Consider the following 17,727-nt stretch of genomic DNA (forward strand, 5'->3'; position numbering starts at 1 on the left):
GAGGCTTGTTTTGAAACAAGTCAAACAATGCATTCATATTAATAGCAATCACCCCGATACTGTCACAAATACAGTACAAGAGTGGAGCAGAATCAATACTTTCCGTGATTATATGTCGAAAATAGTGAATGTCTGTTTTGCCATCACTGAGTCTTCAATAATTAATTCCGAATCTATAGTAGGTGTTGCACAGCACATCTAAACATGAAGGGAAAGGCAAACAGCAGAAGTTTGATAGAATTTAAGAGCACCTATGCCTAACCAGAGTGATCTGTTTGGAGTTCACCCCATGATGTGATCCGGGCAGGTTCCAGCACAGAACTGAGTTTAAACTTTCTCTCAGAATAGCATCAGCAGGTAAAGACAGCGTCCTGGCTTCACAGGTGTGGCAGAGAAGACAATTCAGCAGCAGCATGAATAAATAACGACAGAAACTGAGATTATTAATTGTGCTTCCTTATTTGAAAGGACTTGCCTCCTGCACAGCGCCTGATTTGTGACTATAAATGTGTTACAATCTTCGGGGCCATTTACAAAATAATAAACGTTTTAAGATTACCCTTCACTTTATGTAATTTTAATATTCTAACTTCATTAATTATCTAAACAGACAACATCTCGGGAGCGAATAAACTCCTGACACAATCCCGTAGCTATTTTGCCAGCAGGATCTCCTTTGAAGTCAGCGGCAGCTGTAAGCGGACGTGGATGACAGGGCCGAGTCTCACCACGGCTTTTGGGAGAATTGGGAGAAGGGAAAGGAAAAGAGCAGCCCAAAATCCAGATTTCACACATGACAGCCACAGGACAAAGCAGCAAAGGGCCTTTCCCTCCCACCACAAGGCAGCCGGCCAGGGCTTCCAGGCCTCCAGTGGTGGCCTGCGCTGCCCCATACACCTCGGGCCTGCGGTGTCAGCACAGCTCACCCCGTGGAGCCTCAAACCATAGGGGAATGTAGCCCATGTCCCAAACCACACGGGAATGTAACCCATGTCCCAAACCACACGGGAATGTAACCTCAGCCCACCATGGTCAGCATGCTGGCAGGCAGACCCACAGCTGCCCACAGTCCCTCACCGTCTCCCACTCCCACACCGTGCTTGGCTTCGCCTCCCATTCCTATGTTAATACGGGCAAGTTAGCCCTCAATGTTTTCCACCTTATTTTGAATTTTACCCAGCTATGTGCATATAAATGCTTATATTAAAAGGAATTCATTAATAACTCATATTTCGTTTCCTCAGTGCAAAAGGAGCAAAAATAGTAAATCAGCTAGGAAGAGTAGAGTTCAAAATTACCATCTCCAGCCCAATCAGCAGTAGGCCCGCTAATACTCCCTTTAGAGCTCATCAGCTGAGACAACAGATTTCAAAGTATGAATTCTGGCATTGCACAACCCCAGGGCTATTCATTACATTATACAGTTTCCCGTCTGTTTTATGAAAGGTAGAGATGTATATTACAGTAGTTTGCAGGCTATCATTTTCATTAATAATCTGATCCATGTCTTTAGATTATTTTAGTAATTACTTCACATAAAAAGACTACTGAGTATGATTACAAATATGTCTTTGTTTTGATTGTCTGCTTTTGTGGTGAATACCAGATGTCTGAAGTTCTTGACTTTGTTTAACAATATAAATAATGTTCACTGAGGTTTCCAAACGCCTCGCTCTGACCCCAGGAGTATACGACTTAATAATACAACACTCTAATAAACTAGTCTGCAAACTGTTCAAAGTTCAGAAATTAAACCTTATTTGCATACAAAAAATACATCAAAAAGAACATTAAGGGCCAAACTCTTTTCTTTTGAAGATCTGCACGCACAGCTCATACACCACTGCGGGTGGCAGCTCCGTGCTGTGCCCCTGCCTGGGGCTGGGCTCTGGGGCTCCCCCCAGGCTGTTCCCATGCCTGCCCTGGCTGCCCACACACCCACCCCTCCTCATCTGCCATTCACTTCATGCTCCCCAAATACTGATGGGCCCTTTGAAAGGGCACCCGAGGTAGAAAACCAACCAGAAAGTGGTCCAGGTTCCTAATTTATCAATGGATGCCTCTCAGCATTTCTCAGAAAACTCTCCTGCTTCCTCAGCAGCACAACCTCTGTCTTCCCTGGATTATTATTTTTTTTCCCCCCCAGTTTGATGCTGGCTTCCTCAGCCAAGGGCAGCCCAGTGACTGCAGGTGGTGAGGAAGAGCATGTGCCTGTCCTGCCAGGACACAGGTCCGCAGGGTATTTTTTCCAGCAAGCTGTGTGTGCTCAGCGAGATGGGCTGGGAGCAGCACCACGGCCTCCAGCACAACCCTAAGGTGTCTCTGCCCTGATTGCCTTCATTGCCCAGCCCTGAGAAGGAACCAGTTTAGAAGACATACGTTGTGTACATCTCCGGATGGTTAGAATCACCTGCAAGTACAAATACCTGGGCTAAGGACTAAATTCCATGTAACCTATAATCAACCTGTTAGAAACTGCCAAACCAAGAAATAAAAGCACTTTAGCTTCGCGACTTTCCCTAAAACTGAGAAAATAATTGGAGCTGAAGCCCAATGCTCCTTCTCCTAGAGGGACAAGGGGACGATACCCACTAATCCCACTGCCCAGGGCAGCTGGGAGCAGGCTGGGGAGCAGGAGAGGGCTTCACAAGTGCCAAAAATATTTGGGTAGCAGGTCTTGTGTACACCTGCAATGAAAAATGCTATCTACAGGAAAAAACAACACTGCTCTGCCCTTGCTGTGGTGCCGTCACCTCTCCTGCTGCAGCCCGATGCAGTGAAGCATAAAACACATGCAACAAAAAAAGGAATAAAAAAGCAGAGCAATTTTTTTTTTTATGTAAAAATATGAATAAAAGTATGTTCTCAAAATACATGAGCAGATATTGTGTAGTTTGTTTGCCAACAAAATATCACTGCATGTGTTAAAAAGAGAATTTTGGTTGCACTATGTTGCCAAAGGGGACAGACCTTTATTTAGGAAACTTAAAATGTACAATTTTTTTTGAATTTGCTTTGCAATTAAACCACAGTTTCTCACTTTTTGATTTCAACCATGATTAAAAGCGTTACTTGACTCACTGATTTAAATCAATCCACACCATCTCTCTCAGATCATCTCAAGCAGTTAAATAAGAAAAGAGAATACCATCAATAACCCATCTGTGTCACAGATGAGAAAACCATCCCCTCGGGATTGCTTTTACCTATTTTCCACGTTGTGATCCCTAGATTTTCAGGGAGTGGCGCAAGCCCATAGGAAACCACAAAAACACAAGGGTGCGTAGCTGCAAGCCCTGTACAGGAGAAAGTGGAAGGGCTCAGGCAGCCAGGGCACACCAAGGACCACCAGTTTACACTCCCTAAATAGGTTCTAGCACATCCTTCAGTAGCACAGACATAAATTATGTGTTCCACAGACAATTACTGTGGATAGCTCCCCCTACTTTGGACGGACCTCCACAGAAGCAAGGGACAGGCACGGGGCTGATGATCCTGAGGTTGGCACAAAACCTTGGACTCAGGGAACCCCCAGACCACCCCAAGCCCGCTCACCCATGCAGCACGAAGCACGAGTGGCCACACTCAGCAGCCCAGCCACACTTGCAAGGGCAGCCCCGAGAGCTGGCCTTTCTGTTGTGCTTGAAGGGGGTGACAAAAATTGCATCCGAGGGAGCAGGCAGCACAGCCAGCAGCGGGGAGCGGCGCAGGGCTGCTCGCGGTGCCTGGGCATGTTCCTGCTCAGCTGCAGTTCCCAAGTTGTCTAATTGCCCTTGATGCATCTGCTCTCCCCCAGGAATGCCATCCAGACCTAGCAGCTCCAGATGTCTGCATATTATGCAGGAAGCTGGTAAACAAATTCCTCCTATTTTTCCTGCTGGTAATTAGAAACGTAAGAACACATTGTTTAACAGGCAAAGAAGCCACCAAAGATGTTTCATATGCATTTATAGCTGCTTAGTGTCTCTGAAATAGGTGATAAACGCTGAATATCGTAAGTCTTCTGGATTACTCCTTGTTGCTATGAGATGAGGCTTTGCAAAAAGGTGCTTTGTTATTTATTTATTTTTTTTAAGGAAAGAAAGAAAAGGTAAAAAAAAAAAAAAAAAATATGAGTTGAAACACCAGTTAAAGTTGGGATAAACTTCTGATCAAACTTCCAGCGTGACTACCACACCAAAGTAACAGAGTCACTTCACCTAAACCAGCTGTCTCAGCCAATTCTAGCTTCCCCCCCCCCCATTTTAGCTTCAGAGTAGGTCACCGCTCAGTCCCAGCTCCTTCTCTCCCCATTAATTTCCTTGCATGCTTGAGCAATCCTGCCCTAACAGGAGGGATGGCTTAGGTGGCTTCAGGAGTCTTTTCCAGCATTAATTGTTATGATTTTAGAGCCCCACTGGGTGAAGACTTGGGAAAGGAGAATTTGTTCCGAAGGTTGTGAGGAAAATGAGAAAATTCAGCGCTGTGGCTGTGCCATGGAAGGGCAGTGCCATGCCGGGATGTGGCTTCATGTGCCTAAAAGGGGAGTGAAACCAGCCCAGCCCACAGGCTGGCAGGCATGGCACTCAGGGCACAAACCACAGATCCACAAACCTAAAGTTTACAGGCTGCAGAAGTTCAGGAGCAGCCAAATAAATATTCAGAACTGGATAGGAGCTCTGCTGAAGCGCAGCCCCTGGTTTGGTGCTGGCTCGGGGTGCTCCAGCACTTCGATGCACTAAACAGGGCCGCTTGTCCCCGCTTCAGACCAAGGAGGCACTGATCTGAGATTGCTCTGCAGTGCTGAGGAGAACCTGTGGCATTTCCATACAGAAACAGCTGTCCCAAAATTGATTTACAATCTTTCCCAGGCTGTTTTTTCACCTGGAGTGAGGCCGAGGCCATGCCGCCTTGGGCAGCCAGGAGGCCTCTCAGAGCCTTCCTCCCCACACAGCCACCACCTTGGGGCCCCTCGCTCCTGCCCTGCCCAGTCCCACCAGCAAGCACCAGTGCCTCAGACACTGGGCACCACACAGCACTGGTACGAGCATCCCAGCACCCCGACTCCAGCAAGCCCTCGCTTTGAGAAGCCTCGTGCCCCGGGAGCCACCGTGGGCTCTGCTCGGCGTTTTGTGAGGTGTTTTTTCACTCGATATTTAAAAAAAGTGCCCCCTGCCCGTCTGTGGGGCACAGCACACCCAGTGCCCATGGCAGCAGGGTGTGGGAGACCAGGTTGCTGCCAGGCCACCTCCTGCGGGCCTCTGTCCCTCCCCAAGGCCCGAGAGGAAGGCGAGCACGAAGTCACCACGCAGCGCGACATCTCCATCAAGCAGGGCTGATAGGCGAGCTCGTAACTCACAGCAGGGCATAATGCCGGCTCGGCACAGGATATTTAAAGATCCATTTCGAATTCATTATTCTTAAGCAGAAATAAACTGCCAACATGCAAAATAAGTGTGTACATTTGCTATTTTCATCGTCTCTGCCGCCGCGCTTCATCTGGCTCAGGTGTGCGCCGCGGCTGTACCTGTCAGAGGACTAAGATCACTCCTGCTTCTTACTGCGATGAAAGAATTAAATACAAAATCTTCTGTAGGAAGCAATTGTGAAGTGTGGAAGTTTCTAGTCAGGCAAATAAATTGGATTTAAGTATATTACAGTCATAATCTTTTTCTGCCTCTCTCCAGACAGCCTTTGTACATGGAGAAATGAGAATGTATTCTCAGACAAATCTTGACCTGAGGGAGAAGGCTGCGGGAATCTGGATTTTCAATAACATAAGACAATAAAGCTCAGACTTCTAACCTGCCGCAATATGGTAAAAGTATAAAGAGCTTAGCAACTAATAAAAGAAAAGGGTCTTCCAACTCATATTTGAAGATCTAGACCCCCAAAAGGACACTTCATAAAGATCATAATGGGTTAGTCAGTATCTAACAGATACCATGTACCTTGTTGACCAATTGTCTGACAGTTGTCTTCTGCAGGCCTGGATATTAATAAGCCTTGTGTTGATTTCCTTTGGGTATTTTGTCTTCGTAATTGTACATCTACTTGTTGTGACACTGCAGCTCACTATATATTTATTTAATGCGATTCCTATAGCAAAAAAAAAAAAAGAAAAAAAAGAATGTATGCTATTGTTTTCCTTAGATGATATGCATGCACTGCAAATTTCATCTCCCTCTAAGGTATAGTGAATCAAAGCCGTTACAGGGTACGGGAGAGCACGCGGTCTTGGGGCAAAGAGGAAATCCAGATGTGTTTTCCCCTTAGGTGCGAATATGTCTTACTCCTTGCATTACATGGGGAATATAAAGGGATTCAATTATCACTGCATTTTTGTTTCTAATAATAACAAAGACTAGTTCTGGAAGGTATTCCAGTTAAATAATATTTTGACAGATAATGCTAGTGCAAAGTAGCTGTCACTCACACAGCAAGATGAAGGGGAAGCAGATGCATAAGAAAGATCAGAGTGGCTTATGTAGTGAAAATGAAGCCCGTTAAAAACTCCTCTCGCCAACAAAACAAAGACTGTCTGCGGCTTGATCCCGCTCTCACCGCTTTCTGTACGTACAGCTACAGAATAAAATGCAAATATTTAGAGATTGCACAGTGTATATACACTGCAGTTTTCCATAGATTTTCAGATCTGGGTATGTTTTAGAGCACGTTGCGTTTCACGGCTCCCTCAGTCATGCCAACCGTGGCCCAGCAGCCAGCGGGCATCAGGACAGAGCGGGACGTGGCCTCTGTGAGCCTCCCTGCGGGTTCCTGCAGTCCTGGGGCCAGGCAGCCCTTCTCACGAGGCACCAGCCATGTCCCAGTCATGGCCAGGACACCCCCATTGGATCCAAGTCAGGCCTATGCAGGCCTGGAAATACCAAATAGGCGATGAGATACAGGCCATTGTTCTCCCACTGAATCTGCACTCGGCATGCTGTTACTTTGCCTATTTCTTGGACTGCTCAGACCAATTCGTGCCCTTGTCTTCAGCTAATTGTCAACATGCTTCATTTCATGTACCTCATGCATCTTAACCCATTATCCTGTGAAAAAGAAGTTTCCTTTTTCACCTGCAGGACATCCCACGCAGGTGCTTTAACATCCCACGACCCTTTCCTCCAGCACCTTGTGGTACCCGAGCCCTGCCAGCACCAATCCCTATGTGAAACCCCAGCCACTTCTCCCTCTCCCTGGCAGCAGCACCACCAGCCCAGAGGCACAGTGATAAATTATAAATCACACAGCGATCTACCACAGCACCAGTGAGGCAATGCCTGCAGAGGGCCCGGCAGGTAACAGCCTTCCTCAGAGGCTGCTCTGTGCCTGGCCTTGGCACCTCACCAGGACAAGGAGATAACTGTGGGGAAGGAGAGGAACAGCAGAGGTGTTTAGAGGTGTGTGCTCAGGGGGGGAGACTCAGTTACAGCTCGTTACACTATTTAAGAACAAGTCTCCAAAGTTTGTTCTGATGCAAATTCTGAAATGCTGATCGATAACTTCCCATTCAGCTTTTAAAGGATTGATTTTCTTTTTGGCAGCGCTGAATCCTTCCTGGAAACTGAGCACTAAGCTTAAATATGGGATTATGAATGAAAATGCATACAGATTCTGTCAGAAGAGGCTGCTGTGCCTGGGAGCCCATGGGTCAGATGTCCCAAATCCCTACTCCTTCACCCCAAAGAGCCTCTCTGCACACGGTGGTGGGAGATGACAGCACAAGGAGCTGCTTGACATCCAGGAGAGGTCTCAAATCATCCCTTCAGAGCAGCATATCTTCACCCAAAGTGTTCCGAGCTAGAATTTTGAGTTTTGGGGTGAAATTCCACTTGGGAAAGAAAAACAGGAAATAGTCAAATGTTCCAGAAGGAAGAAGCAAAGCAAGAATGGGCACAGATAATATTTATGGAGCAAAACAGCCCAGAAGATTGGTCATTACTGGGGGGTGTGCTTCTGGGAGAGCGCTGTGAATGATGGCATAAGGCAGAGGAGTAATCCAGCCAGGCGGCCCTAATGGTAACTGCTTCAAGACCATGTAGGAGTCTTGAGACAAGCGGAGACAGCTTTTTTAATGTGTTATTAATATACAGTGCACTACAGCTCATGTCATTGTCACTGCTTAAAAATGAAGCTTCACTGGACCTATTTAAGGCAACTGATGTTAGGAAACTCTCCCTTCAAGTGGCAGTGGCAGAAGCAAGAGGACGCACAGCCCCAAGAACAACACTTCTACAGCACGTGGCACTTGTCACCAAACACTAATTTGTTTTTCTTTATTTCAGTCCTCATACAGATTTATAAGATACGGTAAATATAGCTGAAGATAACAAGCACCTAATTTTATCCTTTGTTTTGCATGGTAGACATCAGCTTACAAAGCCATAACTGAGAGCTGCAGCTAAACCTGGAGAGGAAATATTAGATTTTCATTTACTACAGCGGAATGTATTTTAGTAAATTTGCAGTGGCTTTATGAAAATATTTGCTTTCATTGCCCACTTTACCTGAGGTTCTTTAAAGTTATATAAATAGATTTCTGAGCAAGCAATAAATAGGGTTTGCTTTTCTCCCCTCAGACTGATTAAAGTAGTCCCAAATCCAGCTCGTAGTAATGCTGTGGCCATCTCAGTGCTGCATGAGAGTTCAGGTGCTCGAGAAATTCAGGCTACAAGGTAACAGCCATGTTGGGGACATTTACTGTACACAAGCCATACAAGCCAATGCAGCGTGCCAAGGGGAAGCCAGGCTGGGCACACGTGGGCTTCTTGGGCACAAACCTTAAGGTCACAAATGGAAGCGAACAAAATTCTGCACAACACAAGAGTCCCACCCCTGGCATCCAGATCAATCAAACCACATCTGATTGAACCAGAAGGAGCTAGGAGAAGGCACTGGATGCTGAGGAGCTCCAGCTCAGCAGCAGCTCCATCCCACACCACACAGGAGCAACCCAGCAGGGCACAGGAGCGGGTGCCCCATAGGGGCTGTACTTCTGGCAGAGCTCCTGTGTCCTTGTTTCACTGGTCTGTAACTTTGACGTGGGTATTTCCAAGCTGATACTTAACTTTCATGGTCAGAACCAGTATTTGCTGGTTCTCTGATTATACAAAGATGGAACAGGACACAGTGATGAGGGAACAGGACACAGCAATGGGAACTGAGCAGTCTCATACCCTTGTCCTGTGTTTAATCCCTGAAGGTGCAGCCGGTAGCCCCGTGCAGAGGTTTGTGGCCCAGCAGCTAATCACACACGGGCACTTGCTGGAGGAGACCGAGTAAAACGGCCTAATGTGATCTTGCCATGTGGTAATTTTCCAGATAAATGGACAGTTGCTTCAACAGTTCCACTGTTGAAGGTCAATGATCCATATAATACAGGCAATTACAGAAGTATTTCCATTGCAGACTCGGTGACAAATTTTTAGTGCAAGACAACAAATAAACTGTAGCAAAAGCACAGGGATGGGGGTAGGAGCTCCGAGGTCCTGCACCTGAGTCCAGCCTGCCTCTCCCTTCCCCATGCCCACCAAACGAGGTGCCCACATGCGTTGTGCTGCCAGCCCACTTTGACCCATCTTAATCCTTTAACATCAAGCCAAGATCACCAACTCATTGCTTTCACTTAGTTTGCTGGTTCCCTGTGTCCTAATTCAGAGTCAAGCACTCGGTTACCTTACACAGATTCTCTGGTGCTGAAGAGAAAAGGAACCAGGTAAGGGAGAACTTTGCAATTCAAGGACTTGGGCATCCCCGACGGATACACAGCCATAACCATTTCTAATTGCATTTCAAAAACAAGGCAAAAAGCCTTTTCGGGGAGTACATACAGCTGGTACTCAGACACTATACGTAGAGCTAGCTTAAATCACAGCTTACATGCTAGCAGCTTATTCATTGAAAAGAAGATTCCAAGCAATAGACGGATTGAAATAAATGATTGTTTTGTGTAATGAAGTGTGCACGAGGAAATAACCGCTTGTACAGGCTCTTTTAGCATTACTTGCATCTTCCTACAGCAGATCCTTGCTGTGCAGTATTACAGCCTGCCACCAGAAATCAATACCAAAGCCTCTGAAAATATTTAAGAACATGCCAAAGCCGCTCCCCAGCAACACTAACATTTTCAACCCTGAGCTTGTAAAAAGCAAAGCAGTTCTTGCAGCTTCAGCACTTGCTTATAAAACGTCTACATGCAACAACAAAATGTAAAATATACAGGTGCCCTTAGTCATCCAAGCACTGCAGAAGTTTAACGATAAACACATAAGACCCTGAAAGACTTTTGTGATTTCTGATGGGAATACATTAAACCTGTAGTAGTGCTTCCCCTGTGAATTGTACTTCTGTTTCAGTTTCAGTTTACTGCTGCTTTTACCCATCATGTAAGAGACAGACTGCCATTTCATTCCACCAAAATGAACGGGAAACATCAGTAAAGAGCAGCCTTAATGGTGGAGGAATTCACCAGGGACGAACTTTTGAGTAGTTCAAGAACCTATTTCAAAATTTAAGCAGATTTTGCTAAAAAGGAAAGAGGGAAGAGAGACTCGAAACGCTAGGGTTTAACCTTCATGGAGGAAGCGAAAAAAAACGCATCCACTGCTACCTTGGGCAGAAGCCTTTCCTCTGCTCCCACGAGCAGGACCACGAGCCACCCACTGTGTGCGTTTGGGCAAAATGATCGTGGCTGTTCTCAGAAGCCAAGGCTTTTAGATACAAACACTTCTGTAAATAGGCAATTGTGTGTGAAATCAGTAGAGGGGTGAGTGTGCTGTATCACGAGGGCAGAGGTTCATTCTGGGGATATTTATCGATAATATACAGTAGTCATGTAATAGCCAGAGTGAGGACCCAGACCTGAGCGTGGCAGGAGAGAGTTCAGTGCTCTGATGTCCCAGCTGAGAAGTTAAGGAGAAGTCTCTGCCTTCTGTAAAGCCCTTCTCTGTACCGAGCTCCTGAGGCACTTCTGTAACGTTTAGTTAACTATCTGATGTCTAATCCCACAAAATAAAGAGGTTAATTATTTGGCAAGGTATGTCCTGAAGAGTCTGTTTCAAATAGAATTGATGCCAATGTTTGTAACTTCTTTAAAATAAATAAATAATAAATAAAAATGGACCAAGAAAATCATTGATCTCTCATTGCTGTGCAGAACAACTCACCCCAAGAAAGTCCAGTGCATCTGCTCCAAACTTTTCTGGAAGCCTCATCCCAGCTGATGACATGGAAAGTATGAATTTATGGGCAGAGCCAACTCTGTTCAAATGCTAAGATTCCTGCTACGTATACAAAACAAGCGCCTTTCCCCCTCCCTCCCCCACTGCTGTTTTCTCTTGTAATAATTATGTAATTGCATGCTATTTCAGAAAACCGCATAAAAGTTGGCTCTATTATGATTAATTGTCCCCATGGCTTCTTGTAAAATTTTCAAAGTTCCAGCTGGTCACACAGGGCTTAGTTTACAAAAGTGTTGCACATTATTAGATTTTCTGATAAAGTGTGTTCTTTTGTGATTCAGAAAACCGCTTCTCCTCCAGACAACTGGCATCCTCTTTGTTATTCACCCAAGAGATACACGAGCCAAAATGGAGTGCACTCAGATGAAAAAAGGTATTCCCAATCAGACATGCAGATGAAGCATTACTTATGCAGTGCAAAGGAAACATTACAAAAGTTGCAGTTCGAGCTCTCCCTGCAACACAGGCAGGCTGAGGGGACGCGCTCAGCTTGGCTGCTGCAGCAAAGCTCACGGCTGCAGCCACCCCACCCTGGTGGGATCCCAGGGCAGGTGAATCCCAGGTGATCCCATCCCAGCTGAATCCTGCTCCAGCCACTGCTCCACACGTGGTGTTTAACTTCTGAGAAATGCAGATGGAAGGAAGGCAGGATGGAAGGGACCAGACATCACTGCACACCTTCCCAGATACGTGCGCTGACTTCTTTCCTCTACATACCCTGATCTTCATGCCACCACCTCCCAACACTGTGTAGGGCCAAGAAGAAACCCAGAAATGTTCCCAAAGAAACACCACAACCTTCTCTACCTGTACCATGTCATTTTATCCCTGGGAAAAAAGTAGGTGTCCTGGTGGTTAATACAACATCTGAGAGAAGAAGCAATAGCAAGGCAGACAGGACCACCAGGAACACCACGGGGCTGTGGTCACCCCACTCTGCCAAACATAAGGCCAGACAGAGAAATATATTGAAATAGAGTGCAAAAAGGTAACTTCACAGCAAACAAGGAGGCGTGGAACACTGAAGAGCATGTTTTGGAAAAAGCAGATTGTTCTGATGGTCTACCAATGCCATAACTCCTGGGATTGCTCCATCACCACCATGTGTGTGTGTCCCTTAACACTGGCCTGGACACAAACCCAATGCAAGCCCTCGCAGGTGTCAGAAGGGGCCAAGCTCATCCTATGCCTGCTTGGAGCACTCAGGAGAACACCGGGTGGAGGGGGGGCAGCAGACACCAGCAGAGTCACAGACAGACCTGCCGACAGCGACCTCCAAGCTGTGAAACTGAAAGCAGTTATTGCACAATATCGGAGTTACTGGGTGATAAAAATGGCAGTAAATGGTAAGTTATACAGGAAGCAGGGAAAAGACAGTCCTAGCTTTATATTATTAGCAAGGTTTCTGAGCTATTACCATTTACAAAAGAATCATTGTCATTCTATGAAGAATTCGGCTCAGTGCTCAATCGCAAATGGAGTATTAAGGATTACAAGGAAAGGAATTGAAATGAAAACAGAAAACATCACGATCGTGTAGATGCAGTGTGTGCCTGCCCATTGAACACCACCTGCAATGCCAGTCCCCTCCAGCCTCAAAGTCAATATAATAAAGCCAGGAAAGAAGTACAAAAATAGTTTAATAAAATAAAATAAAGCCAGAGCTTTCTTGGTTAGAGCAGTTCGGTAAGTTCAGGGGATGTTTCTCCAGGTGAAGAGCATGGCAGGCATGAATGAGTTGAGGGGAGGATGATCCATTTGGGCAAACATCCCCAGAAACTCCCCAGCTATCCCTGCGACCCCCTCGGGTCTCCTACAGGAGCCAAATACTCATCCACAGCAATGGGAGGCTTTAAGGATAAAATGGCCATGAGCCACGCTTTCCAGCTGGAAAGAGAAATCCCTGTCAAAGGCACAAACATCTCCTGGTGGCTAAACTTAGAGAGCCACCATCGTTCCTGGGGATGCTAATAAATAATCCAAGTCCCCTCATCTCCTGCTGCCCCCTTTCCCCCTCACTTTGTACTATGCAAAACAAAAATATCATCATCTACACGGCATCCTGCTTGAAAGGCACGCATTTCAAACAGTATAAAGAAGTATTGTCATAATGAGGTTAATGACAATAGGGTTTCCAATATCAAAGAGCCAACACGCAGCTGCTTTATAGTATGAAGCGATATAGCACAGAGCTCCGTAATGAGAGTAGAGTTTTTGGGTTACGCATTTTAATGAGTTTGTAATAAGCAAACTACTATGGAAGCAGTAATTTGCATTTCACAGCACTATTTAGATAGAATACTTTGTTAATACTCACTACATTGAAGCAGGAAAATTAGTCCAACTTCATAAGGATTTAGAGTCTGAACATGCACAGGCCATTGTGCAGAAGATTACATGCTCTTAGAGCTGAAAGAAAAGTTACCTGGTAATACGCACGGGGAGAGAAGAGCTGAGAGGAGTGCTGTACCTGCCCCTTCTCACCTGTAGCAATAACCACTGCTGCCTTTGTGCTGCCTATGCCTCGTTTGGTGTCTCAGTTTGCACCTTGCAGTAGTGACACTCAATGTGCTGTTTGAAAGAAGCATCTCCAACACTGGGCGCAGCCAAACTAACCCCGTGGTGCCATGCACCAGCGCACTGCTTGCTTTCTGCCCTAACCCCTGCAGTCACCACCGGCACTGCTTGGCCCCACAGCTCACTCCCCATCATCCGAGCTCCCCCAGCCCCACAGCGAGGAGACAGAGGTGTCCCAGGTACGTGGTGTGTGTAGCACCGTGCTCCACGAAGCTCCGTGCTGCGCTCATTACAATTCATTCGATAAATAGATGTACCTTAAGAACAATGCATTCATCTATTAATGTTCCTTATGGGAGACATAATCAGCTTCATTAGAAGTCATTATTATGGTAAAACCCTGAAAAAAACCCATCACGTACAAGCAGGCAGCACGATCAATTAAAAACCTGGGCTATGTGACTAATATTGACAAACGCTCACAGGGGCACGCGGCGCAGCATTGCCACACTGCAGCAGCCCTGGGACGGGCTGAGCACACCGTGCTTGGAACAGGCAGCGAGAGCAGGGGCATAATCATGGGAAGACCTCCCAGAAAAAGCCCAGCTAACCAAGCCCATCGCTGGATTCCTCGTTGCCCACCTTCTGCAGGTCCTCTCCAGGCAGTGTGGCACAGCTCAGGCCCCCTCTGCCAGCAGCAATGAGCAGGAGCAGCGATGGGGATCCCCCTCGTAAGCTTGCCCCAAGACAGGGCACAGCTCCAGCAGAGGCTGACAGCCCCTTGCAGGGCCCAGGACACCTTCAGGTTGCTCATTTTGTGACTTGCAGCAGGCAGCACCACATGCCAAGCACGAGGCCAGGCCTGGTGGCACCACTGCCCTCCTGAGCGAGCATCCTCACCCGCAGGGCCCAGGAAACTGCAGCCTGTGCTTGGCGAGATGTCACTGCTAATCCATAACAAACAAGGGCTTGATCTTCTTAAACAGTTTGAGCCTGCTCTGCCACACACATTCACAGCTCAGCAGCTGACTCGGTTTTGGGCATGTAACTGCTGCAATAAAACAAGAGCTGGGCCCAGGCAGGAATTCGGGTGGCTGGTAGCCACTAAAAGCTTTTCCCATCCCATCCATCAGCGGGAAAGTTGAAAGCTGTTATTCATCAGGACTAACACACCAGTTGTTAAGTCAATAGCATTGATTTGGGGGGACCAGGGCTGCTCTCAGCAGACAACTGCTCTGTAAGTGCTGGGCAATGGGAGTGCTCCAGGAGCCACAGCTCCCAGGGGAGCACTGGGCAAAGCCACAGGGGCCAGGGAGGATGTACCAAGACCCTGCTCATTTTTAAGCACGCCACAACTTTGACACAAGTTATCCCACAAGCTAAGACCTTGGAAAAGGCACAGGAACCAGCAACATCCTCCAGGTCCAGAAGTTTAACCAACACCTGCAGCTGGAAGAAAGGACTACTAAAATGCTTGCCCTCATAGCAGCTATTACTTCACAACCTATTACTTGAGCAGCACAGAAAAACAAAGCACACAGTAACAGGTAGCCCTCAGAACAGAAGGAGAAGGAAGCAGAGTCTGATCGCAGGACCCACAGTGAAGGGGCAGCTGCAGGCCCAGACCATCACTGGTGCTGCACGGAGGTGTAGCTCTGCTCCTTACCTGCTCCTGGAGCTTGTTTTGAAGCACCCAGATGACATTCACAAGCATGGGACAAGGCCACCACACAGCCAGGGCCCTGCTCAGCCCTGCTGCTGGCAGCAGTTCCCGTGGTGCAGCACACGGCTCCCCCTGCCATTAAGCCTTCGGGGCCGTTAGCACCATGATCAAATAAAGAGATACAGTAATTTACAGCAGTAAGCTGTAATCTCCTCTAAATAAAGAATTATTGCTTCCTCCTTTAGCAAGGCCTCAGACGCACTGGGCTGGCTACTCCCTGCAGCACCAGGAATCCTCACTTGAGACCAAGCAGAAACAGGTGATGAGCATCAGGGGCATGCAGGAGCCTCCCCAGCAGCAAGCAGCACACCTGGGCACTGCTCACAGATGCTCACGGCAGGGCACAGGACAATTAAACAATACCTTAAACCCTCAGGGGTAAAAAATAAATAAAATTAAAACAGGGTACAGCCACCCTGCTGCCTGGATGGATCTTTGCTCTTGCGAAACATCCAGCAAGTCCAAGTGCAATTGCACCTGTGGAACAGTGTGGGGAAGGCAGACATTCCCAAAGCACTGGAAAAAATGGTAAAAAGGCAGAAGAGGAAAGGGCCTGCTACTCTACACATCAGCCAGCTACCAGCAGCAAGTTGGAAGCATAACCTTCACAACTTTGTTTCCAGCCTGCTATGTTTGGCTATTATCTGTTGCTGCAGCATTTGGTAGGTGGGCTGGTGGTGAATGAAAGGCGAACGTGCTCGGGAGATCTGAAGGAGCGCTCAGTGAGCCCCTGGGGCACAGAAATAGCCAGGGGAACAACTGCTGCCTGCGCTGCCAGCCAGAGGGGAGAAGCTGGCTGCGGTGTGGCATTTCTCCTGGCCAGCTACCACAGTTGTGACCCTCTCACGTGCGATGCCCATGCAGCATTTTGGCTGCTCGGAGCTCAGGAAGGACAGAAGTAGGGCACAAGCGTGCTGCTGCAAGCCCCACAGGCAGTGTGGGTGCTACCACTGCAGCAGCCCCAGCACCACTGCTGACCCACAAAGGAGTTCACAGCATTTCTCTGAAGAGTTTTAGAGATAAGGCCCCGCAAACCACCTTACAAAAAATAACCAGTAGATGGCAGGCCTGCAAAGCCTGATAAGATCACGCAAGTTCATTTTCCTTTAGTAAGAGACAGAATGATATTTTAAAGACAAATGTTTTTATACTTTAACTACCCTAACAGGATCTATTAGTACATCTGTAGAGATATTTTAAAGAGTTATGGCTACAGGATTACAATTAGTGCACCAAGCCACCCAGATCAGGAAGATCCATTTGAGTCAAAGCTGTTTTTCAGAACGAAATAAAGCAGAGCATCTAATAAAGTGCAGATAGTTTCTCTACAACAGTATTCAGATCATTTTAAGCACCAGCCAAGTCTGTTTAGGACTATTGCCGTCAACGTGTTTCTAAGGTAGTAAAGACGTCAGAAGCACAAATGTGTACCAGTGCCTGCTTCCAGCCTCCAAGAAAAGTAAGCAATATTTTCTTGGAAAATAAAGAAAGAAAGGAGTAGGGTAAGTCCTGCATCCTGCACAAATCAGTCATGCCCCACCTTCAGTCGTGTCCCATGCGGTATGGCTCCCACCATAAAAAAAAAAAAATGCTGTTTTGAAACACATCAGGAACTTTTAAATAGCAGTTCAGATGAGGGATAATCAGAGCATCTGGCTCTTGGTGGGGCAAACACAGCACCAAGCAGCTCCAGGCAATCGATACTCCAGCACCCGAGGGTGCAGATAGGAAGGGACCCGTCCCACTCCGGATCAGCAATGGCCTGAAGGCACACACCAACACTTCTTGGGATTCTTCTCAATGCTTCACTACAGGGCTTCCTTCTGCAGGCCGCTTATCCCAGTATTTTACATGTGTCTGATTTTGAGACCTTATTTGGAATTTAGTGGCATTTATAACACTTCTTCTAAGTCAATACGGTTGATTTATATATTAACTCTTCTTGTCTTGGCTTATGGATTTACTTTATTGCAGTATTGCTAGTTCTGAGTCCATTCCCCTGTCATGCAGGGGAATTATTGCAGCCAGGGACCTGCAGGAGCAGTGTGCTGCCAGAGCTGGGGGGGCTCCAGCAGCGGCCCAAGCTGCTGCCCAAGGGGCTGGGGGCATCAGGGCTTCCACACACGGCCAGAGGAGACCCACGACAGGCAGCTTGGTTTCCTCACATCGCACAGAAGTCGTGTTTCTTGACTTTGGCGTTATCACCATGATGTTTCTGCCCTCAGATGACATCCCTGTGGCGTTCCAGCTGTAAGGATCAGATAC

The sequence above is a fragment of the Aythya marila genome (genome assembly GCF_965140915.1).
Source record: "Aythya marila genome assembly, chromosome: 7".
NCBI classification, from domain to species: domain Eukaryota; kingdom Metazoa; phylum Chordata; class Aves; order Anseriformes; family Anatidae; genus Aythya; species Aythya marila.